Source organism: Pezoporus wallicus, unplaced genomic scaffold (assembly GCF_028554395.1).
Source record: "Pezoporus wallicus isolate ANWC-B61680 ecotype Strahan unplaced genomic scaffold, APGP_CSIRO_Pwel_v1 contig_4161, whole genome shotgun sequence".
Taxonomy (NCBI): domain Eukaryota; kingdom Metazoa; phylum Chordata; class Aves; order Psittaciformes; family Psittacidae; genus Pezoporus; species Pezoporus wallicus.
Window position 1 is genome coordinate 3,405,950 of NW_026639584.1, and position 26,983 is coordinate 3,432,932.

At 40.8% G+C, this 26,983-nt stretch overlaps 1 protein-coding gene across 2 annotated transcripts in view; it reads right to left on the reverse strand.

The window, feature by feature from the left end:
• The window catches only part of TENM2 (teneurin transmembrane protein 2), a 679,035-nt gene extending 654,698 nt beyond the window's left edge, over window positions 1-24,337 (reverse strand). Inside the window, exon 1 of one of the 2 annotated variants that reach the window (XM_057415147.1) lies at window positions 24,242-24,337. The gene's annotated coding sequence lies outside the window, so the exon portion shown is untranslated. The remainder of the gene's footprint in view (window positions 1-24,241) is intronic. The other variant, XM_057415146.1, reaches the window with a different exon arrangement.
• Window positions 24,338-26,983: the final 2,646 nt, after the last annotated feature.

A 26,983-nucleotide genomic window follows, 5' to 3' on the forward strand; every position in this document is an offset into this window, starting at 1 on the left:
TCAAGAGCATTTCCTAAGATGCCTGAATTTTAACAGTCATGGTTACCAAATAGGCAGCTGACAGTTATTCCTTGTGTAATGTATTTCAGAAATAACCTAACACGATCACAGTATCTCCAAACCTTACATTCTCATTAAGAAGTGAGCAGGTGGGTTTCAGAGTACATGAAAGCACCATGCTCCTAGTAGAGGTAACCTTTTTTATCCTCATTAGGATGAGTGATGACAGCAGTGAAAAAAAAAATGAAGCATTTTCTCTTTTTTCCTTCCTTCTCCCAGCATAGTAACAATAACCAGCAGAGAGGATTCTTTGCAGCAGATGAATAGATCCACATTGGTTTCATGGTATAGTTTATTAGACAAGAAGTATCCCAGGTATTTCTATCTTGTGTTTGATGCAAGATGACATAAAAAGAAAATGCTGCTTGCTATTGCAGCATTTGATCCAAAATTCTTCTTTCATCTTAGCCTTATAACTTTGCATTTTGTCTTTCTTTCTATCATTCTTTCCAACATACTGCAGGATACAAATCAAACAGCATACCACCAGAAGGGTAATGACTGCAAGATTAATAGAACACCAACAGTCGTATGGCAAAAGACACCAACTAAACTTAGGGAAGACCATCCTTGTGTAAAACCAGTTGGACACTTAATTCAAAGTGAAATCATAAGAAAAACAGAAAAAAAAGGCAATTAAACCAAAAACTCCTAGGATTTTTAATAATTTTAACCTTTCCCATAAGAACTCGTAAGAAGTAAATACATTTACACACACAAATGCACCCTTCTAATATGTTTATCTTTCTACACTAATCATTACATATAGCTTCACTAGCACTTCTGCTTTCTTATAACATGCAGAAACCAGAAGGCACGTGACCATTGGGCCACTGTCAGCCTTACAGGTCATCCTATCCCATGAAAAAAAAATCCCAGAATATTATCTACAAGTCCACATAAGGAGAAAGGAAAATAACTCCATATTGTTTCACCGGTTAAAATGCCACAAGTCATACTTCCTAATTGCACTTTCCTGTTCTGATCAATTCCCTGTACAATTCTTCAGTGCTCACGTAGGCAGACAGAACGTGTGCCAGCTCAGGTCTTGGCATTGACAAAAGCCACAGAATGCTGGCTGCAGCAAGCTCTGCTGATTTGGAAGCAGTAACGAATGCAAGGACAAGGATTGCTTCTAGACCCCTTCAGTGCCAGAAACCAGATGTTGTCATGGCCTGTTCTTCATGGCTTAGGGAAGGAAAATCAAGGGGTTCTCTAGTTTGTTCCAGCCACACGTACAGCAAGGGAAAGGAGGGGAAAGCGTATACAGGAGTCTCACAAATCCTCCATTTAAGAACAGAGAGGATCAGCCCATTGCATTTTCATTCATCGTTACTTAATTCAATCTCCCCTCTACCAGTTTCTCTGCAAAGAGTGAGCTTAAAGGCCATGTAAGATTGCATATGCTGCTGCTAAACTTGCAGAATTAAAGGATCATAGAATCACAGAATAGTTTGGGTTGGAAACGACCTTAAGATCATCTAGTTCCAAACCCCTGCCAAGAGCACTGTCACCTCACACAAGACCACATCACTCAAGGCCCTGTTCAACTTGAACACTGCCAGGGACAGCCAGAATCAAAACAGATGCACTCCAAAACCAGCAAGAACCCAACAATGTTGGAGCCCAATTGCACCTGATCTGTAAATCTAACACTGACAACTGGTTTGTTCAGAAATTGGGTTGGCATTGCACCTTCAAGAGCTCCAAAGGCAGAAAAGCCAGCTCTCCCTCATATGATGTCATCAAAAGTTCTAAGATATGCCCAAAAGACTGAGGCTGTAAGCTCTACCATAGTGAAAGAGAAGCAAAATGGTTCAAGGCCTTAAAACATATAAAGGTTACATTAAATACTCTGCATCATATCCTATGCAAGGAAAGAAAAAAAATACAGTTTAATTTTCTTGAGTTTCTCAAAGCTGAAATACAGTTCAAAAAATCTCCTAAGATTTATTCCTCCTTTGAAAAACAGACATATTTTGTTTTCATTTAAATTTAAAAGCCTTCATTTTGTGTACAAACAGCAGTGACAAAAGCAAATATTTGCAACATAATTGTGTATAAGAAAACGAAATAGGTACTAGCATTAATTCCTACTAATACAAAATGCCAAGTAGGTTGCTTGAAATTAATTTAAAATATTAATTACTTTCAGTCACCATAAAATTAAGCAGTCCAATGTATCAACACTTGAAAAATACACTTGAACTCACTTCCCTAGCGAGCAGTGGTCTAAGCTATCAGCTTCTGTAAAATCCAGCACCTCTAGCCATGGAGTTTTAATGATAGCACTTAACAGTTCAGGGAGTGAACAGTTCCAGCACTGCTTTCCTCAGTCTACGGGCAGTTCAAGTGCTTCTCCCGTGGCTCAGGATACTGATGAATATTAGAATGAAACAACTGGCAAAGACTAGTTTCATAGCTCTTCCTCAGAACATAAGGGTTTTGGTGCTGCAGATACTGCTTCAGAAAGTCATAGGGTTGTACTCAAATTTTTCCTTGAGAGAAGCAAAGCACAGGAGCAAAGGGAATAGCATTTCTATCTTTTCTTGCCCTCACCTACAGGCAGGAGGCTTTGAAGGCGAGGTGAAGACCTAACAGTAGTTTTGCATCCTCATAGATCTTGAGTTCCAGTAGGAAAGGCCAATGTGCTTTCCTTGATCCACCACATTTCTGGAACACCTACCTGCCTGAAGTGCCTATCCAGCATAAGACATGTCCAAGGGTGTGGTACAGTACAAACCCCACAGCAGTTGCTCTTCTGATGGGAAAGGTAAAATTCTTCATAAAGTACTGAACTTACTCGCCATCCACTTTCACCGTTTTCCTTCATTCATCTATTTTTGGCAAAGGATGTCAATTTTCTATCTCAATAAATAAAAGCACCTCATACATTAAGCAGCTACGGGAATTTAGGGTTTAACTAATACCATTTCAGGTCTTGAAAACCCAGTCAAGCTCTCAGTAATCTTTCCTTTTCTATTTACCACATTATATAAAAATTCAGAACGTTGGAACTAAAGCTTCAAGTTCAAGGTTGCAGCCCATCTTTAATCTTCTCTTAATATTACAGGAGAGCAGTTCTGGAACATTATGGTCCTTTAATTATGAAAAATTAGTCATGATTAGCATGGCCATATTTTACAAATAAGACTGTGCTGTTACTCCTGCAAGTGTAATTGATAGTGCTGTAAAATTTGGTTTGCTAAATCCACTGGAGTGAAGGGACTCGATAACTCCCTTTTAAACCCACTTTCACAATTTCCCAGCTGTCTAGTTCTCTACATTTGTCATGACAGACAAAGTTAAATTAAAAATTCTAAACCATCACCCTAGGGCAAAGTTTGATAGAAAAGTGTAGAGCAATACTCTTTAAAACCAGTAACAAAATATATCCCAACACTACAGAGGAAACACACTGTAATTTTTCAGTGTGCATTTACTACCCTAGTCCTTTTTAATAGATGCAATTTTCATGAAATCTAATCACAACGCACAACTCAAATGGGTGTCTCACACTATTCTTTTTTCAAATACTCTAATTCAATTGGGCACAGCAATGGAATCTTGTATTCATGACGGCATGTGTTTAGGCACAGAGGTTAGATGTCACATCTGTGATTGATAATGTTTGTTTTGTGCTCTGCTTTTCAATAACTCTTCACTTTAAGCAGCATTTTGCTTCTAAACAGGAGTGGGTGTAAGGACACTCAGTGTAATGGAATGGGCCAGGTTTAATTCCCTTAATCACTTGGTCAGGGCAACAGAATTAACTGTCCACATCTGTTCCCTCTGAGCACACATGCTTAGTTCTCTCTCTTATGCAATGAAGGGGTGTGGGGTCATGAAGCCCCATCCAGCCTGCCTTTTCCTTTAAACTGAATCCACAAAAGAACCTGTGGACAAACCATGGATCACCACAGACTGATTTTGGAGCACAAAATACTTGTGATGTGGCAAAACCAGCTCAACGTCGAGCCTCAAGAGTAATTTATATAATATGCTAGATGCGTCCAAAGGTAAAAGCAAAGTTGTTGTGCCACTTGTAAACAGACAAACAAAACCCACACTAAAACCCTGACAAAAAAACGGTTGCTCATCTAAGGTGGTTTTGATAGATCACTAAAAGTGGAGTGTAACTCACTCATCGTCAGGGTGATCTGCTCAAATTGGTTCATAAGAACCATTTTAACTACAATGGTAAAGATGATATTCAACATCACTGCTCACTCTGATGGAGTGCTCTGGATAGCTGCTTAACAAAGTCTGTGGAGGGTCTGGTTCAAAAGAACATTTGAAAAGGCACCATTTAAAATGGGGATTAATTCATACCCATTGGTTTCTGCTTCTGGCTCGCCTCTGAAACCCCAGGTTTCTGTACTGCTGGAAGCAAGATGACAGAGGTCAAGTGCTCCAGGCCCCTGGTGTTCACAAAATGATTACCATGGTGCTCAATCTCAATCTGGAGCCAGTAATGAGCCACCTACACTCACCCACTTTTGACATTTGTATCAACTATGCTTGTGTAAGAATGAATAGACACAGAAGTATTAAGTTCAGAAAAAAAAAAACAACAGATTTCCTGCTGGGAAACAAACACTGAATCACCAAAAGGGGAAGGGAGGAGTCACCAACAGCCAGGCAAGTACAGGGAACAAACCATGGAGTAACAGACAGGGGTCTTAAAAAAAAGTGACAAAACCCATTAATTTATAGGAACAGCTGCACTATTTTCTGGTATAAGAAATAAATTAGTTTTGGAGAGAAAGAAAACAGCTTTCTCCTCTAAGGCCAAGGACTCACAAAAGGATTGGCAGTAAATGCTGTGTTTCACTAGGAAGTTGTTCTCTGCAACAGGCATCTTAAAACATACTGGATGCAGGAGAAAGACTGCCAGGAAAACCTACAGGTCAGCTGACAACAGAAAGGTAAGGAAAACCTTCCTCAACTTATCTAATTAAAAACTGATTAAGAATCTTTTTCCTTCCTTACACCATTTGTAACAACATTTGTGTTGTTTCATTTGGATGCTGTGACTACTTTCAGTTGGCATTTTGTCCTTTGCCTGACCTGAGCTAAGGGTGATTCCAAGATAGCAGGTTAAACACAAAATAATCCCCTCTCAAGGCTGTGGCAGTCTATGGAACGAGGTAGGAGGTGAAACACCTCTTTAACTCCCTACTACACAACACTCCACAGGGTAATCCATGAAGCCGGCAGCTGAACAAGCCTATGCAGGAGCCCTGCAGGCCCAGAGCGGAACTGTCATCGCAGGGAACAGGAGCAGCCCGTGCAGCCCAAAGAGCAAAGAGTAGGGATGAAGCAGTGCGGCACTGGGGCATCCAGCCAGGTAGCAGGGAGCACACCTGAGCCCCAGAGTCCCTTGGGAGCTTCTCCTATTGGTGCTGAAACCTCACCCTCCTGGTAACTCCCACTAGTTTCTACATATGCAGAACCCAAGACAACAGCAGTTCAAACCTGCCTGTGGACCTCTGATTTTATCACTACAGTAAATAATACAGAAGTGCAAATGAGGATGATAATATTGCTTGTTTTACATGCAGAAGGTCAGAGAGCATGAATTAGTTACTCTCCTGCGTAGGCCACTGCTGGCTCTCTGATGGGGAAGAACAGACGACAAAAGACACTATTTCCTCACCCGGACTTAAGTAGCGACACACGGTGCTGTGATTGTGCCTCATCTCGTCCATGAGCCCACTAACAGCCAAGGAACGAGTAGCAGAACATAATCAACTACTGTCTGGAGATAAGCAACATATTATTTCTCCAGGGAGCAAGTGGGGGAACCAAGATGTAACAGCTGTTTTCAGTCACACTATTTCTGCCTTGGACTGCTCCCACTGCATACACTGCCTTACTACGGCTTGAAAGGAATAGCCTATATTTATAAATATAGAGATAAATAGCTATGCCTGGGTGAGTGAGTGCATCTGGTTGTAATGCAAAAGTGAGGAGAAAATATCCCTCCCACACACATTAATGCAAAAGTAAAGAGAAAATATCCTTCCTACATACGTTTATTTTGAAGTGTGTGTCCTAGCATATTTTTATTTTAGAAAACTGATTATTTCATCATTGGATTGTGTCCTTACTGCACTTAGTAGTTTGAAAAAAGAAAAAATGATGAATTCAAATGTAGCTCACAGGACAGACATTTGAATTTTTAAACAGCCTGGCGATTTCTCTTCTCCATTTCCTACTATACTATAAAGCATGTTAAATGGGGAAAAAAGTGTTAGGAATGCAAATCCCCTGTAAGGGAAGGAAGTGTATGGAACAGCATTAAGCTATTGAGCCAAAGTTGGAAGTAATTCTTCCACCAACACAAATGAAAAGTAATGTTGTCAAAAACAAACCATGACTGCAAACCTAGGCATGGGTAGCAAGTCAAACCCTCTGACCTTTGTATTTCTGGAAACTGACCCAGAATCCATCCAGCCAAAAAGACAGTGCTTGAAACAACAACTTGCCATAACTGCAACTTTTAGAAACATTTGCAATGTGTACCTAAAAGAGTGATACGTTTAATAGTATTCAGTCATTGTATAATTACATGCACTGTACACAGCAACAGTTTAACGATGTAGCTGAGCCAATTTAGGACAGTATGCTCATCCACTAAGCTATTACAGCTTAGAATGATGTTCTTATCCACTTTAAAGTTCAACTTAACATTAATTGTTTAACACTAATAGAGTTCCAAATAAATAAAGTCAACAAATTAGAATGCTATAGTTAATTGTAATTAATGTTGCTTTGTGTAAAATCCTACTTTCATAAAGAATCAGATGGCAAAGAAGATTGCTTTGTATTTTGCTAATGAAGTTTGAATTCTTTTACTGCAAAACAACTACTGACTGCTACCATCTTCACGCAAATAAAAAATGGTCAGATAAAAATTAACAACCCACATTTCATAGAAAAGATACTCTTACCATCATTATTGAGTTCATAGCAAGGGCATCTGCATTGTTAACCTTTCCACACATGTAAGTATAGACACCTGCAAATATAGTAAAGGTAACACATCACCTTAAAACCCCAGATTTACACAGTTTCTAACTGCAATTTACTGCCTGTTTTTCCCCAATCTGTGTTCTACTTCTTTCTCTCAAGTTTCTATATTCAACTCAAAACTGTGAGGGAAAAACAAAACAACCCACAATAAAGCAAACTCAAAGCCAAACAATGCAAAGGATTTTCATCTTTATCTATCTGCCTGTATCTCTTGATTATATAATCACAGCTGTAATCTCTAGTAAAGGCAGACTCAATCAGACAGCATAATAATGCTGGGGAAGATCTCTCAAAGCTGTGATGTGTTATGGAATCTAAACTGACAGTTAAAGCTTCAAAAAGTTTACATCAAATAACCAGATGGGGATGCAATCCCTCAAATCTTCTACAACAGTAAGTGTAGCAAGACCATGAAACTAGTTTCTCGATCATCTGTCTCAGAAATACTGGCAAGGAAATCCAAAAGAGAAAATGCTTCTCATGTTTCTCCAAAATATGCATGAGAGACTGTCCTGAGATGTATCTTCTTTGGTCAAATAACAAGTACTTTTCTGAGGCAGAACCATTTGCCATATATATAAACGTAACACCAGGTGTTTGAACACCACTTGCTAAGCATTCTGAAGACTCCACGTTAGGCTGCTCATTTCTACTCAGCAGGGCAGGAATCAAAGCCGACTTAAAAATCCAATATAGCTATCATGGCTTTTTTTTAAAGTATTGTGAAATACAGTGTCTTTGAGAATGTATTTTCTGTGAACTTTGAAAGAATGAAAGAAATCCATAGTACTTGCAGTCTGAATCACACATAGAATTCATATTTCTTGCAACTTCTTGTTTCTGGACTTCATCACCTTTAACCAAGGTGATAAACCACCCACTTTTTATGACCAAGCTCCTCTGAAATGATGTGCTTACTATGCAAATTTTAGATGATACTTGCAAGTGGCCAGAATAAAGAAATACCCTATTTTCTTCAGATCTATCAAAAGAGTTAGCTGCAGGTGAAATTAGATTTTTAAGTTCATTCATGGTACTTGCTACACTTAGCACATCCTTTGCGAGTAGGAAATGATGGCTGTTAACAGGCAGCTTGCATTTTCAGTTGTGGCAGGGTATCACAGTACACTATCTGGTCTTCAATATTTCACTTCTAAGAATGTGCAGTAAATGAAAAGCCCTCTCCCAGAGAATACTGCAATGAGAATAATGGAATAAATCTTGCTTCACCTTTCCATACAGCTTGGAAAAGCCCAGAATTCAAAGTGCCGGTAGATTGAGATCAAGTATCAAAGTTCACAAACTGTTCAGGAAGGACCTGTGAACACACTTTGGTTTAAAAACTTTGTCCACAATACTTTGTACCTTTAATCTGGAGATGCACAGGCATATCCATGCATATCTCACCATCACACACGCTATTTCCACACTGGCTGCCGTCATAGCTAAGGTACTCACACCTAGACAGATAGATATGTCTGGAGCAGAAAGGCCATCATGTTTTCTCATGTTCTGTCAGCTTGTCACAGATTACAAAATGAAAAATCTGTTTTCAGGTATTAGGCATCCTCTCTTTAATTTCTCATACAGGGTACTGTACCAATAAAAAGATGATGGACAGCACTACTGCACCAACTAAGAGGGGAAAACAACTCTCCCCAATAACAAATCTAAGAATTTCTACCCTTCTGAATCAGCATAAGTCATTCACTTAGTACTTCATGTCACAGATCCATTGGAGGGCTAGATCCCCAGCTGCAGTGTGGCTCCCATTTCTCTTATGACAGGCATGTGCCATACGGGGAACAGAGACCAAATAAAGTGAATCCTGCTGCCAAACAGAACTGACCCGAGCAGTGCTGACAGCACCCGTGTCCGGCTCATGTGGCACCAGCAAATGGGAAATATCAGATGGTAACACCTTGTTAGGCAATTGGTTTTGGCATGCCTTGGTCATTAGGAATCAGTGTGCACTGCTCAACAAACACAAGTTCTGTAGTTTTCTGCATCACAGAGAAGAAAAATCACAGATACTAGGACCATATTAAGCCCAACATTAGGACAGATATTTGGACCATAACCACCTTGGAGCCAGCAGGACCATTAACTCTGCCCTCTAGCCTGCATTCCTGTCTCTCCGCATGGCCACGAGAATCCAGCATACCTGGCGCCAGCTGGAGTTTGTGACCTTCAGTGCAGCATCTCCACAACATACAAATCTCCTTCCTAACATCTTCCCTCAGAAAGCTCCATAAGCACCACACTGAGCACAGTAACAACACAACAGCTAGTCCTTCTCAAAACAAGGTGCTAGATAACTTCGCCATATTTTGCCCACAACATAACCATGATTGTTTATCATGGTGCAAAAACAATCCTTACGCTGAAGACATATGAGAAAGCTGCTAGGATAGGGTTTGCCCCAAAATTCATATAAACAGAGAAGCAAATTAGAGACAGAAATGTTTCAGAAAATGAGAAATAAATCAATAAAGCTTTAGGAGTATTGTTTTAATTCTCTGACATAGTCAATGTAAGGCTTGCAGACTGTATGCATTTATTTGCCTACTTTTGTTAGAGCAGTTAAATGCAACCTCATGAGGTATACACCAATGATGTTTTAACAAAACAAACAAACAAACAAACAAACAAAGAATATTAAAACACTATTACGCCTGTGTAGTACAACCAAGGACTATGTGGTACTCGGTACTATACTGTGTCCTGCTTTAAGATTTTGAAGTAACACATAACCCCTTCTCTAATACACTGAATGGTCAATCATTTTTTCAGATAGGTCATTAAAAGCTTTCTCTAGCTGATGAAGATTTAGTTTTGTTTTGCTTTATTTTTAAAAGTCAGTATCTGTATTCCTTTCTAATGTTCACAGTCAGATCTTAAACTTGGAAACAATTTATATTTTGGTACAAAAAAGCTCAACAGACATTCTAGGAATAATTTAATTCAATAATAATTTGATAGTCAAATATCTCCTCTTAACAGGAATTAGTTTCAGGCTTCTTTTTCCTTTCTCATGGAACTAGTAATCAGAACCTTACCTCCCCACACTTTCTTTTTTGAAGGAAATTGTGTGTATACATGTATCTCCTTCCAAAAGTTAAACAAATTTACCTCAACACAAGAACAAAATAACAGCCTACAGAGTGTTGTGCTTTCTCTGAATAGATTCTGAGCAGCAAGGATTTTATGAAAGATTGTCTGCCAAGTCTTAACTTGAACTATACTTTTGCAGTATTACCCTCACTTTGAACTACTCATTCACAGCAAAAGGCAGTTTCATCGGTTTTCTTTAAATCCTCAAAGATTTGAGGGTTTTTTAACTTCTATTCCATGTTTACTTTCTATCATTCAGAGAAATAATCACAGTTATCTAATGCTTCATAGATGAATGTTTTGTAGCTAACTTAACTAGGCCATAGTAGGAATCAGTATGCTGACAAAAAAATCCAACTTTGTAGGTAGCTAACGGAAATTCACTTGCTGCAGGAGCATCACTGGCTGCTGACAGATGAATGATTCACAAATGCAAATGAGAGAAATAATATTTTACAGAAAGGAAGCACATTTGATTTTAGCCACAATTTTGAAATGTGTTTACAAGATGTTCTCAGACATGACACATTCCTTCCAATGCCCTTGTAAAAGTCTTACCAAGTAACACAAGAAGCCTCGTCCACTAACCCAAATCAACAAAACCTCCCCTGCACCCTGCAGCCTACAATAGCTAATGATCCAATAAACAAAACCCCTACAAGTTTACAAATAAAAGTTACTGATTTAGTCATCTATGGTGAAGACAGACTAAACACGTTTACTAGTTTCATAGTGATATATTCACCTGCATCATGGCTACGCATGATGCCATGTCATTGGTGATGGCTATTGAATCAGTAAGTAAACCAGCAAAATGAGACTTCACAGGGCCCTGTTTTAACTGTCAGGCTCAACAATGCCAACCCATCTAAAGTGTCTGAAAACCAAACTGGGCTTTGACACCATGCATCAAGCTAAGCAGCATCAATTCTCTTCTTCAAGAGCTTAACAGACTAGGTCTGTTCTTCCAACAAATCTACTCAGCTATCTGTAGTGATCACTGCTCCGTCGCCAAGGGTGAAAAAGCCTGCTTAACAAAACCTCAACAAATGACTGCAAACTTTGACAGGTTTTTAAAACTGACGATTCAGTAGCCATTTGCTATCTGACCTTCATTTGAATTTTTTTTCATTCTCATGTTGCAAAAATCTATTACATTACTGACTGAAGCTATTAGTCACTAGAAAGCCACTACCATGTTCCCCAAACTGGGGAATCATTATCACCATTAATTTCAAAGGATAGCATTAAAAGAGACAATATTCAATACTTTACTCACTAATCCCACTGTAACTTCTACTATAAAAGCAAGCAGGTTATGCCAGCCTGGGTCATTTCTTCTGAACCATTTTATTTCCAGGGAAAACCTCAACAGTATCTAGGGCATCTGGGGATACCTCGATGGAATTCAGAGTTCAAGGATCTGTTCTGTAGTACTGATACAGTGGTAGACACAGAGGGCACCTATTTCCACATTTAAAAAGATCAGTACTGATGCAATACAGGGAAACAAGGAAAGAGGCAGGGCATTCCCTCACAAAGCTGTTATAAATCTTTCATCCTACTCTATTTCATGTGCGTTCTATTATCCTCCCCTCACAATATTTCTGTATGACCTAAAGCATGATCTACTTTTCTATACTTTTATTTCTCTCATGTCAGGTTCATTTACCAAGTAAGGATGCTTTCATTTGCTTTACAAGGTATTTCATAAAACCTCACCAGCTCTTTGGGTGCTATTCTTAGGATATATGATGCCAAATGAATTGCCCGGAATATACAAATACTTATTAGTGCAAAATTTCAGCTGTGCAGAAGGTCGTCACAGCACTTACAGAACAGCTCAGCAAAACAGCTATCTTAGTCCTGATCCTAGCCTCTTTCCACACATTAAGGGCTTGCTTACACAGGAAGCCTTTAAAGGGAAAAACAGTTTAACAGAAACAACACAATATCCCCACCTTGTAGTTACAAGGATTTTTGTATCCCAGTTGCAAACCCTTATGCATGCACGCACAGATACATATATATATATATATATATATATATATATACCTATCTAACCTCAAATAGCACTGTTATAATCGACTTTTACCATTTCCAAATTATCGATGTTTTCAGTCATCCTAACTCCTGATTCCAGTCTGGTACCTTGAAGAAAATAGATTAAATTTCTAAGACACATACTTGGAAAAAAAGTTGGAGGGTTTTTTTTTGTAGACATCTGTTTAGGTCCACCTATTTCTATTATAAAGTGCTAGCCCAGCACACTGCAGAAAAGTACAACTGGGAGAAATGTCCACTGCAAGGCTGCCTAAATTGTCCCATAAGTGCAAGACAGCATCAATGGTAATACTATCATCCTAGATGGATGTTTGTCTAGCCTGTACTGTAATATCAGTAACAGTGAGGATTTCACAGCACCCACAGATATACTATCCCAATGCTTTGCTACTGGTATCATTTGAAAGGGGAGTCCGGGTTTTGAGTTTGTTTCTTTTCTCTAATTTGTACCCTCAATCTCTCTCAGTGAAAACAATGCAAGCTTTAAGGAAGTCCTTAGAGTGCAGGGCTGTGCAAAGGGTATATGAAATGAAGGATTGCGGTGACTGTGGAAAAAAAAAACAAAACAAACAAATTGAATTTCTGGCCTGGAATTTCTGCCAGGAGGTGGGAAAACAGAAAACTGAGAAGGTCTGAGGAGAAGTCCTGGGTACCTTGGAACTAAGATGAATAGAACTCAAAGATTGTGGAAGTGGTAGGTAGGAATTGGGGAGCCAAGTTAAGAGTTCCTTTGATGCCATGTTTTTTATGTAGGTAGAATGTCTTTGCCTTTATAAGTCATGGTACTTAAAAAAGAAGGTAATAGTGTCTTGGAAGTGAGCTTTAACAGTGACACACATGATGAGGCGGGGGCAGTCTATCTAATGGAAAAAGAAACTAGTCTCTGCTAATAAAAGTGTACAAATCCATCTCACAAAGCCTTGAATAACAGGGCTTTGTTAATATACAGCAGGCTTGGAGACATCTATAAACAGATTGCTGAAGAAAAGCAAGTAGCTCCAAGGTATAACTTACTCTGTTTTCCCACAAACATGCTTCCTATTGAGACAGTGTATTCCATTATCCACAGGGATAATGGTTTAAGTCCTGAGAAGACTGAAACAGTCCTTTCCAGGTACATCCTAGTAGTAAGAGGAGCTCAGCTCTCGTATTCCAGAATTTCAGCTTTTAGTCAACATAGATCCCCAAAGATAGCAAGGAAATGGTGAACAAGGGATTCTAGTGCTGCCACCCAGTTTTCATCTGGCAGAAGCACAGGTGTTCCTGCACTACAGGACATGGCCATGGTCCCCAGGGGAGGGACTTGCTCACCAAAGGACTTGCATCTCACAGAAGTTTAAAGAGAAGCTCTAGGCTGGGCACTCATTATTCTACTGAACCTAAGCCTTGGTAATTTAAAGAAGAATATGGTCCCATAGTGTGTTAAAAGCAATCAGTGAACAGCCCACCTAAGTACCATATATTTCAAACGTAATATAGCCATTTTAGTTACTTTGGAAGACTCTTGTCCATGTTCAGACTAATCGCAAATGGAGAAGATAGCCTCTATAATAAAGCTGTTTATCTGAAATTAAAAATTGGATTAATTTTTCTTTCCCTCCTACACGACTGGAACCTCATCCAACTTCTATCATCTTCCAAAACCATTTCTAATTGACACATTCGCAATTAAAAAAAAAAAAATCACAATGGCAAAAGGTGCACAATTAGCAAACATAAAGGCATGCACCTCTCCACAAAACTGATACATTCCAGGAAGCAAATCCAGTTCTCAAATGGATCTACTGAGTGAGTGAACTGCCCAGCAGAACTCTTGTCTGCTGTTCAGAGGCAACAGAGGCAACAGATCCATGCCCTTATCTGTGGGACTGCAACAATAATAAATAAACCTGGTTTTCAGTGCATTAGCTTATCCTGCACCACTGCTTCCCTACTAAAGGAAGGACTGTTCTCCATAATACAAAAAGCTAGTACAGATTTACTATGTGAGCAAACTGATATGTTGAATAACTGCTAAGTAGAGAAGATGAATAGCAGCTCTATGGACTTCCAGAGTAATCAAAGTGGAAATAAACATTCATTTATAACATTCAGCATTTAGCTATAATCTACTAGTAATAGACACAAATGAGATCTCATACATAACAGAAGAAATAGCACCAAGTATTCACACAACTTCTGGCTATCAGATAATTAGTCAACTACAAAAATGAAATTATACCTGTAAAACCTTCCCCACCAATGTCCTGGCTGAGGGGAGCAGGGTATGGAACGGGGGAGAAGATGAAAGGGAGAAAAAGTACCACCAGCCAACCAAAGAGATTCCTTGTAGCGCCATGGCATAAAAGTGGTAAATTCAGCACCCAACCACCTGACACTGAAAGCATTACTTTAAAGTACACAGTGACATGCACAGAGTGACTTCTGACACGAACAGACCTCTTCATAATAAATCTGCGGAATTATGCTCCAGAATATTCATGAACTGACTGAACCAACTCAAATAACCCTTGGTCATGGAGCTTATGTGTCAGAGCTTAAAATACACCTTTGCAGAGTTAAGTTTAGAGCAGATAAGTGAAGTGAGAAGGAAGACAAGCAATAAAGATTTTAATCCTCATTTTTGCTAGGTCACCACCTGGACCCAGGAAAGAGCACTGCAGCCAGAGTCCTGCAGCTGCCAACGCTCCTTTTGCAAACAAGGTAGGACATGGGTGAAGCAACACATAGCTGCTCTCGAATCACCAGCAGAGGCCCCCGATTTTACTTGTTTGCACCACCTAACTGGAGAGCAATCTTAAACCGAGCATGTCGTCTTTTTTTATTTAACTTCTGTAGCTGTTTGTGAAATAAGTGGTGCCAGGCCCCATCTTTTTTCTTCTCCTTTAAAAGGAAGCACTTAGAAACACAGAAACCTAACCTCCCTACCCTGCTAAAAAAGCAGCATGTATGACCAAAGTTGGATCCAAAGTCACTGCAGTCATTGCAAGGTATCCTTTAACTTGAACTGCCACAAATTCAAGCTCATATATGCTTGTTGCTGCTTGGTTTCAAAATAAAACCTGGTAGCTATAAGGAATAGGTCCTGCTGTAGCAATATTATGGCCTACTAAGTACTAAACAGCATTTCATTAGCAAGATAAAAGTGACATCTAACTATCTTTTCAATGTCCTTCCTTCAAATCCATCAGTTAAACTAAACTGCAAATGGATGACAGGGGAAAAACGTGTCCTAGCAAAGCTTGCCTTACACAGGTGATGCTTCTTCACATACACTCATTTGAACAACAGCAAGCCAAGAATGACTATTCACAGGATCAAACCCTAATATTCAAATGTAGGTAATTCAGGCTTAGCTGTTGTTGTATCTAAGCAATGATATGTTGCAAATTTAAAGACATTCCTACTCTACAATTCATATGGAGAGTTAATTTGTTTTCAGGGAAACTGCCTACAGATTTTTGGAATCCTCACCAGGTTTCAGCCTTACTTGCACTAACCCAATATGACTATACATAGGACTTCTAGCACACTGTTCTAGAGGTCAGGAAGATTTCAATAATCAGAGACTATTTGGTATTCAGGGCTAGACGGAAAATCTTTGGCAAATGGAGGTAGTACGAAGCAGCAATCAGAGCAGCTTTTCAAGAGATCTAAATTCCACACCTCATACTGCTTCTTTTCTATAACAGCAAGGGAATTAAAAAGAGTCATGGCTGTCTCCCTTGCACGGCATCCCCAGGAAAGAAGGGAATGACCATCTGTGTTGGGAGTATTAACAGAACCTGAATTCTGATGTTCCCTGAGAAGACTGCTGAGGCAAACAGAATGACACAGCTCTCCCTACCTCAGTACCCAGTGCAAAGCGAAAAGGCCATCTACAAGCTGCCCTTAAACTAACTGGGGTACAATTATAAATCTTAATCTTGTAACACATGCTAAGTTCAAGAGCTGAAGAACTGATAACGTATAAACTCCAATACTTGCAGTCAGAGAAGGTTATGGGCAAAGAGTGACAAGCACTGAAGAAATGCATAAGCTGCTCTGTAAAAGAGCAATCTATCAAGGGCTTATATTTTGGACAGTTTGAGAAACACAGGGGGAAGTGATTACTGCTCCTTTAAAGGAACAATGCAGGAAAAAGAAAGGCAATTTAAGCCTGGAGGAAGCTGATACAGAATGCCAGCTGAACTAGAAAAACTATGGAGGCCCCTGGGATTGCTGGAGAGATGGAAGAAGAGTTTCAGTTAGGTAATTAGAGCTTCAATAGAAGAATAAATACTCCACAGGCAATCCACAGGTTCTTCTCACCTCTCGCCACTTCTTCTCTCCAGCAGTGACAGCTGCTTGTGAAAGCAAAGGGAAAGGTCTCTCTCATTCAACTCATTAGTTAGTAATCCTCACTGGTAATGCAACAAGGAGCACAATACCAGGAGGAGCTGCCAGCCCTTCCCTCCACTGCTCTGAGGCAGAACGCAGGGCTCCAGACCTCACAGGCGCTCACCCTAGTAAAAGCAATGCAGTGATGGAGCCAAAGGCCACGAGTACACTTTGGGAAGAGAAAAGACAGACCCCAGGGCAGGGGAGGAATGTTCACATCACTTTTTTCTGCGTTATTCTCCTGCCCCCCTTCCTGGCCCCAGAGGGGAAGAGACTGATGCTTGCAGCCAGGCTCCTGGAGCAGGAGGTAGTGCCTTGCTAGGGAATGATCCTAAAGGAGCAGAAGGGAGGCAGCAATGACAGTGATCCACTGAGGATTTGCTACTTCAGCTTCTTTCTGTGACAGTGAGGTCAGTTACCAATGGAAGCATGCTGGGTATCAATGTCGTAAGCTGAAAGAGACTACTTCTCTCCTTTGCCCTGTGATGAGGAAACAAAGTACCATGAAGATACTTCCACCCTCCAGAGGGCCTTTTTCAGAAGGATTACTGAAAGAGCTGTGAGTTTGATTCCCTAGGAAAATGCTGCAGCAAGTGAGTCACTTAGGCATTGGACCTGACCACTGACACGGTCTTCTGAAAAGATATGTTCTGTGCAGCTCCACTCTCATGTCATCTCTCAACCTGAAGTAGGTTCCACAGAAAAAAAGAAGGTGACAGTGTTCTGGATTTCAGTCAGCATCCCTTAGCATGTAGGAAAGCTGAAAGACAGTCAGCTGCACAGCTTGCTCTTTATTCCATAGCTGGGGCCATTGGTGTCAGCTAAGATTTGCACTGGAATACCAGGTACTTCAGCACTGGTTAATAAAGCTGTGACCTCCAAACTTCGCATGGCACTAAGAGAATTTTTCTAAAACTGCTCTGTGCCTACAACAAGCAGCTGGAGAGAAAGGAAAAAAAGAGAAGATTTAGTTAGTGTCTGTGCAGGGAGACCACTAAAGCCAGTTCACTTCTCACTAAACGAAAGGTTTAGTTCCTTTTGTGACCAAGCTATACACAAATCTTTGTTGCCATACACTGCTTTTTAGTTTATTAATAATCTACCTGATGGTCTACTTCTCATCGTTCCTGAAAAGACCTAACCACCAAACATACGCATTTGTTTCAAGTGACTTAACTGAAATGCCTAGATGCAGGAGGCTTTCTCAAGGATTTTCCATAGCTACAGATGGAGGATGAAGTCCAGATGTGCACTGAGTAAAGCTAAGAGGAAGTTTTGATCATCTTAAGCGGTACCCATTCATCCCTAAACACTCAACTTTCATTAAAAATCTGTTCTCTATTGCTTCATTTCCAACAGCGATCTGCACACTTGCACTTTCCCTCAGCAGTCTTTGCCAGCGCTCTTTAGCTGATATTTAGGCCACATGTTCCAAAACCAGATCAAAACCATTTGCCATGGACTACCTTCATTGCTAGCAGACCTTCATGTCTCACACAAATGTGTCCATAAACTCAGTCAAGGTTTAGGTAACTGTACACACGTAATAGAGACACTCAGGAAAATCAAACAGTTGCAAGATCATTAAAATTACAAATCACTTTCTTGTTGTGTTTACTTACAGCCATAGTTACAGGTTTCAACTCTACTTATGTTTAAGAAAAAATGATTTCCCCATCCTCTTATGGGTTTTGTGGATGTTCAGATTTGTATGTTCTCATGCAAAACTAGTATACCAGCCATAGCTCACTCTCAAAAACTACAAACAATGATAAAAACATTTTCTCTGTATCAAAACTATGTAGAGAAAAGTTAGAATAAATGCCTGGAGAAGAAAACATGCCTTGAGAGAAAGTTCTGTGTTTCAGACTATACTCTTGCCAAATCTGTGGACTTCTGAGCATCTGTGGTCACAAAACCAAAACCAAATGCACCAACAACCTGCACACAAGCACAGCCAAACCTGAAATCTATGAAATATGAAATACTACAATGAAAAGTAATATTCTTTAAATGCTTAATTCAGCCATAATGGTGAAAGTAAGTATCTACACAGTGACAGCAGAACTAGGCAGTGTGCACCAACAGGCATTTCTAATGTAGACACTTCTAATGAAATTTATTTTTTAATGTATTCTTTAAGTGTATTAAGCTGCATAGGACTTGTTTTAATTCAGCGCAGAAAAGTCATTTAATATTGCAAGTATATAATTAAAAAAATAGATTTTCATATTAAGATTTAAGGGAACACACATAAAACTTCCCAGGAGGCACCCAGATTCTTACACAGCCAACCACAGAACACACACATGGAGACAGCCTCTCTTTGCTCTTGACCATATGCACACAGATGTAAGAAGCTACTCACAACGCTAAGGTGCTGCACTTAAATTTGGCAGACTTGGACTCATATCCACCAGGTTGAACGAGGCTCAGAACAACCTGGTCTACTGGAAGGTGTCCCTGCCCGTGGCAGGGGTTGGAACTGAATGAGCTTTACGGTCCCTTCCAACCCAAGCCAGTCTGGGGTTATATGAAAACCTTCTACGAGTCTCCCAGACTGTAGTTCAATGCCTTTATACTAGCTTGTATCACTGGTCACACAGAAGCCTTCCATAAGTAAGGATAAGCAAGAGAAGGCAGTTTTGTTCCTATCACTTATACTGGGTGCCAGTTCTGCCCCTCCACACACTTCCCACAGTACCTTCCACAAGGACTTTCTCCAGAAGTTATTTCCATACTCCTAAAGTGTCTTAATGATTTCGGTAGGCTTGTGCACCCCTCCAGACAATCCCTGGTGCTTTCCTTGTCTGCATGGGCTAAAAAGCTGCAGATAAATCTGGAGAATTGAGACCAACTGAAAGCTCTAAATCTCCTACTAAAGACATAAAGGCAGCTATGGTGTGCCCCAAATTAGTAAGAAAATCCTTCAAGAGCATCTACTCATGTATTTTATACAATCCTAATGGAGGTTTGTAGTTCCGAAGGGTTACAGTTTACATTTTTGCTAAATGCATGCATTTATGTTGTGAAAAAAGTCCCTTAAGACAAAACTAGAATAAACACTTTATTATCTAAAACAAAAAAGGGGGCTACTTTGTTTTTTTTTAATTTCTCCATATTAATTGACTGACATCATAGTAAAAAAAATGAACAAAAGAAGCAAACCCCAAACCCCATAACCAACACACACACACAAACCACACAAACCCAAAACAAAAAGAATCCCCAAACCCCAAAGCCAAGCCCCCCCCTGACCTCAGTGCAATTTTGCTTTCCATTCAGCAGACAGTAAAACGTATTTTCCTCAAAAGCTGGTCCTGAGTTAAAGAAAGAAGCATGACTTAAGATCACTTGTCTCCTGAATTATTCCCCCCGAATGTGTCTGAATATGGCCACTGGTGTAAGGGAGTGTGAGCATCATGGATCCATTCACAACTTGCTCAGCGAAACAGAAGTTTATAATTCAGTGTTGTGCAGCTTGCTGCTGAAAATCTTATAATTACAACCCTATTTGGATGACTACTAGGCTATTAATGTTCAGCAATAACATGAAAGTAGACAATTTATTACTATTTGGCACTGGACGTCAATCAATTCAACCAAAAAGAATCTATTTAAAAAATAATAAAAAGTGAATACTATCTAAGCTTAGTGCGCTTCCTGCTTATCCAAAGAAGTCTGATAATATTGAGTTAGTCAGCAAGGTGGATTTAAAACAATGTATTTGAACTTCAGCAGCATTATGAGATCCCAATGCAGAGCAATAACTGTGAGACAAAATTCAGCTAACAGAGAATGCCCCAAAGTATCTTTTAAATCTGTATGTGGATTAGGTGAGGCTGTACTGCAGAGCATGTTCTACATCTTCCTGTAGCTGCTCAGCCAAGTGACTCAGAGTAAGAATCAGGACAAGGAGCTCTTTGAGGCTACAGAGATGACCAGGACACAAAGTTGGTCCAGTCTGTGGTTGGAATAGTGTGATGCAGCCAGAGTAATTTCATATCTACCTCCTACATATAAACTAAAGGTACGCTGTACAGGAGCTGTTTTGTGCTGGAAGAAATTAGAAAGATGAGTCACTATCTGTTGGCTCTGGGACATGGCACCTCAGGTCAGAAAGTATGAACCCACTCTGCAGATGTGTAGTATCAGCAAAGCTATCTTTTCTATTATAGCACAGAATTACATAAAGCTATTCTTCCTGATAAAGATCTTGTGAAATTATTAGTTAAAAAGAAAAAAAGCCTGGAAAAAACTTGCCATTTCCATTAAATACTAACGTGAAAAAAACAAGCTAGGACTGAAATATCTCATATCTTAATCAGTTCAGTAGAAAGAATTCTAATTTATATTCTAAGGTTCTATTTCCTGTTACAGGTCCAGGGTGGGGGAGGGCAGACTTTTTAGAACTATCCATTTATATAGAAGAATATTATTATTTAAAGGATCAGTCCAATAATTTTTCATTTTTTTTATCTTTAAGCACGGACTTCAGAGGTGCTGCTCCTAAATGCGCCTTGTGCCAAAAACATTAAGGATTGAGGGATTAAATTCACAGTAAACTGCAGACAAACATGAAACAGCTTTTCAAACATCGGTATATTGACTTGAGTAGTCTAACAGTGGCCTGAGCTTTGTCTCCATCTAATTTGACCTTCAGTTTATTTTGACCTCTCAGACAAGAAAGTCTAGACATTGACCTTGACTGAACTGAACAAACACTTTCCCTTTTCCATGTTGTTCTAAATAATTTTAAGCACAAGATCACTATCCCATTTTACACCATTACTTACTCTAACAGTAATACTGGCCACCAGAAATTTTCTTTGACTGCAAAGAGAAAAACAACAGTATTTGACAGGAAAATGCCAAAGCCATGACCATAATATGACACAAGTTGATAGATATGTATTGCTGCGTTTCCCAGAAATAAAAACACTCTTTAAAAAGGCAAAGAAATTTAACTGTTAGTCCCCTCAAATCAATGCTCCTGCTCCTGTTAATCACATGTGACCTCTATTTTCTCATGCAGCTCTTTGACTTCTAGTACAAAATATTAAAAATTAAAATACAGTTCAACTTAATTGGAGGATAACATCACTAGTGTGCTCACATGTCGTTTTTTCCCAAGCTACAGTAACACTAGAAAACTAATGACACAGAAACACAATTATTTTATTTTCATTATCCAGATGAAAAATAAGCACATAGAGAATTAAAAGACTACTGGATTCATATGAGCACTGTCTTAAGAGGAAATGTTTAAAGATAACAGAAAAAAAATTCTAAACTATTATTTCGATCAAAGCTTTTGGGTTTTTTATTTTCTTTTCTTTTTTTTTATTATTTTTTTTAAATATGTTGAACATGTGTTAACAACTGTAATAAAAAAAAAATACTTCTGTGAGCACTTGGATGTTGCCAGAACATGAAGAAACCTCAACTAAAAAAGTTTTCCTCTCAAAATGAATTAAAGTTCAGACCTCACAGCTGGCTTTTTGAATACCATACAATCAATAGCAGTGTATTATGGAACAGTTTTTATTTATTACTCAGTGACTACAAAACTCAGCATATGGGTCAAGAAAAATTAATCATCAACCTGGTTACTGATTTGCCAATGAATAGGAAAATTATGCCCAAATACATAGTTTGCATATATTTAGAACCCTGACAGCACAAGAAATGCCACCTATGTCCAGGCTGTCAGCCCCTTGTAAAAAGCCACTTTACCTCGCACTTACATAAGCCCCTTAGGAAAATACCTGTCATTGTTCTGTACGGTGAAGATGCACCAGTTCCTCCAGTCAGTATAATCTGAAGGACAACACAAATATCTTGAAGGAAGAATCACCTCTCTCTAAATTCTTCTGAAGCTTGAAGAAAAACTTTTGAGACTGTACGACCCAGGCTCACTATTAAACTTGCATCAAGTAACCACATTAACAGGTGATTACTCTGTCATTAACTCTGCGCTTAACAAAGAGTACATTTTTTACCTACATCAGATTTTATGCAGCATTCCATAGTGCTCTATGAGGATAGTAGATAGCTGCACATACTTACTGACAGCTTGCACTCTCTATTCTTTCAGTCCAGGCTGATTTTCTTAAATTGCCTCAATACTACTACTTCTACACTTTGCTTTTTTACAACGCATGCATTTGAAATTTCTTTGGTCTTATATAATATTTTAACTATTCAAGTAAACATTTTAAATGAAGTCTCATTTAATTCTGTGTTTCTGCATTTCTGTTCTAATACCTGTTTTCTCCATGTCATACAAGGTTTGGTAAATTTAAATGAGTACGAGGCAAACATTATCCATATAAATACATAACTACTGATGTACACACGTATACACACACACAGACAATACTTGCCATTACATTTTGAGACTTTTAAGAGGACAGAACACTTAAGAATGGAAAAAAATTAAAAAAAGGCACAAAAATCCTGTATTAAGACATCAGTAGTATTAAATCATCCGAAACTGCTACAGACAAACATTTACACTGGCATTTACAAGCATCCTAACAAGAAGTGTTGAAAAGGGAGTCTGGTTCAGAGATAAGAGTTAAGAGCTCAAACCACATCCCTTAAGCCACCTTATTTAAATGTCAGTTTGGGTGTACCCAAGGCACCGAGCAGCATCTTGTCCACTGGCACTCCAGGGAAGGTCTGACAGGACTGGGCTGTGTCAGCGCACGACGCCGGTACATTGTCTCAGCGATGGACGCGCTACGTGCCAGCTTCCTCCACAGCTCTCAATGTATTATTAAGTGCAATTTCGAACCAGCTCAATCGCAGGGCTAGATGTGACACACCAAAGCGCTTCTACGTTTATTATCTTAGCAAACAACACAGTGTTATAGACCCTTACTGCTCCCTGCAAATCCGCAGCAATGATGCAAAGCAGCATTTGTTTTAATTCCCTTTTGGAATACAAATGCCTGCCTTCGCTCTGCCTGTTCCCAACCAAGACGCACTGTGGACAATAGTTTCTGAATCAGTGACACCTTTTCACACTGTTGGCAAAAACTGGGGAAAAAAATAAAAAAATATTGTACTTCAATCCCAGAAGAAACGGGAAAAAGAAAAGAAAAAACACAAACAAACAAACAAACAAAAACAACAAAACACCCAAACCTCAAAACAAACCAATCAAAAAACAAACAAACAAAAAGGAAAAAGCTTAAAGAACAAAGGCAACATTAAAACACGGTAACAGTAACAGAAATACCAGCGATCGGGGATGAGAATTAATGGGCAGAAAAGCAGCAGCAGCAGCACTTATTGCAGAGGCACAGAGAATCCTCTCCCTGGAACTCACGCAACTGATGACCTCTCCAACTGCTGAATTAAGCGGCTCCGGGAAAGCAAACACTGACTGCCTGGTTTCAAGACACACATCAGAAGTTGTCAACTCCAGTAACACAATTACAGGGGATGCGGGGGGAAGAGGTGGAAAGGAAGGGAGCGACAGAGACAGAAACGCTGCAGCTCCAGGCGCTGCTGCCGAATGGAGAGCGGTGAGGAGAGCCCTGAGCATGTAGGCGAGTAAGAAGTGAAGAGCGTTTACCGGCAGCGGCGGCGGCAGCAGGTTGAGCAGCCCGAGTGCCTCACACCGTCTCTGGGAGATAACTTAGCACCGGTGCGGATTCCTCCACAGGCGAGGGGCCCCCCCTTTCCTTCCCCTCCCGTCCCGTCCCTCCCCCGGGGACCGGAGCTGCGGGAGCGGCCCCGCAGCTTCCCACAGCCCCGGCGGCGGCGCGGAGGGGCCGCGGCTGCGGAGGGAGCGCGGGCCCCGTCCCCTCTCGCGCCAGCCGCGCTCTGGCTGCAGCCCCGCCGGACCCGGCTGCACGCGCCGCGGCCGCCAGCCAATCCCCGCGCTCGGCACCCGGCCGCGCGCGCGCAGGGCCCCCGCGCGCTACCGGGGCCGGGCGGCGGCGCGGTGAGGGGCGGCCGCGGGCGGCGGCGGCGCCTCGGTCCCTCAGCCCCGGCCCAGCGGCGCTCCGCGGGCGCCCTTGCTCCCTGTGCCCGGCCCCGCGCAGAGCGGGGCTCAGCGCATCCCGCCTTTCTCCCGGCGGAGCGCCCGCGCTGCCCCGGCCGAGCGCTGCCGCAGCGGTGCGGGAGCGGGGCCGGCGGGGGGGCGAGCGGGCGGCAGGGCGCCCGTCCCGCCGCTTGAGCGACAGGGAAGGACGGAGGGGAGGCCGCGGCCCCGGCCGGCCCAGTCCCGCCGGAGCCGCGGGGAGGCGGCGGCGCTGAGGCAGCGCGGGCGAAGGCGAGCGCGGCCCCTCCGCGCCCCGCACCTCCGGCCCCCTCCTCAGCCGCGGGTTGCGAGCGGCGAAATCGAATCACGGGGGAAGCCCCGGCCCGTTCGAACATTGCTTCCGTCTGTGTGCCACAAGTTAGAAACACCTCAGCGAACTGCACTGCACCGCTTCGGAGCGGAATTCCTGCAGCTATAACCTTCCCCTTCTGAGTGACCTGCCCACGGGGGAGCCTAGGGCATCCTGTTCTATGCAATGTTCCTTCCAGATACTGCGCAGAACACTTTTTTCTGTGAAGTGTAACGAAATGTTTGTTGACTGTTATCTAACCTTAAATTTTCCCTCCTCCTTTGCTATAGATCTGTGATGGCACCAATGTTACCCAAAAAAGGAGCACTAAAGCAAAGTAGATCACGAAACAAGTGAAAAACAAACTGCTTGGGCACAAGCTGAAGTCAACCTATACAACTGTGTACAGATTCTTAGCAAGGCCAGGAGGAAAGCAGCAACTTCAATTAATACAGAGGCAGCAGTGAAAAGGAGCCTCAGACATGGGTGATGTGCATCAGCAGGGCTAGCAGTGCTGTTGAAGCATAACGTAATGTCTATATTCCTTAAAACAGAAAATCTGGGTGGAGAAATGGAGTAAACTAGAGCAGAGTGGATTGCCTGTAGCTGGGAAAAGTGTGCTGCAAATGTCTGATTAGAGAGAAACTACAGCAAAGTTAATTTTCCAACTGCAAGTGTAGTTTTGTAACTGTCAACAAAGAGCAGGAGTTTTAAGGGGCAATCCAGAAAGCAGCAGGGAAGTATCTCTCAGCTTTTCAAGGTTAATTGAGAAGAGGGGAGAGCATACTGGTAGAGCTTGGTAAATTGCATGCAATGCTGTAGCTTGAGGACTGCATCTATTCACCAGGGTGAGGAAGATTCACATAGCCCCAGCTTCTCCCTGGCCTCATCTTTTTCTGTGGCATTTCACAGATTTCAAGATGTGTCCTTGTTCTAATGCTGTGGTCTACATTTCAGTGTAATATGCTTGGTGATGTCTTGATTCTGCAGAGAGGCTTCTGTACAGAGATACTGGGATAGTCATTTTACTGGAAATAATCTCTCTGCTTGAAAATAAACTAGATTTGAAAAAATGAATGTTAGAGATGTATTCAAAAGATTGTTGCAGCTAAGTAATGAGCCATCCCTATCAGGAGGAAAGACTGAGAATTACACTCAGAAGGGAAGCAAATCTTGTCAAACTGCACTTTGATGCAATGTAAGTTTTGGTGAGAAAGGCAGTGGAATGTCAGGAATAGCAATTCATGAAGCACCTGATTTGATGCTTATCATGATTAAACAGAGATTCACAAAACCCAAAATATGGTTAGTCCATGTCGTCCAAAGGTATTTATAAATCTTCATCTCACTGGTGTATTTCTAGTAGTGATACACAGACTATCACAAAGCCACTTAATAGAGCAGTGATTTGAGAACAAATGGCTGATTAAACACCACACAATGAAGATCTGTTGCTGGTCAATTATGATGGCTACAGGTGAATGGCACGGACCCATCCATACATCTAGGAAAGGTGGCCTCAGTTGTACAACAGACCAGTTGACGTCAAGGTGAGGTATCTAGTGATAAGGAACCTGGGTTACATTTCAGGTTGGGGACTGTTTCTGGAAGGCAGTTTACAGTAAATGCTTTAGTTTGTCCTGGTGAAGAAGTGAACTTTGCTGTGGCTGGCATGGGTTAGTGAAGATGAGAGCTGTGAGCGGGTGGGTAGGAGAGAGAGTAGCAAAGCAAAAATACACAGAAGTTACATGTGTAGGTGTCATTAGAAAGACCAATACCAATAATACAAGGTTTGTGTCCATACCTAGGATTAATGATAGCTATGTAAAAATTAGAATATCTGAGAGAGAAATAATGTATATTTTAGAAGGAAAATCATGTCTTCTTCCCAAAGCGAGGGTCCTAACAGAAGACAGGGAACCATGCTCTCTCTTCCTCTTGTTCTCTGTTTAAATTAATCTTGGATTCTTTTAGATGTAGTG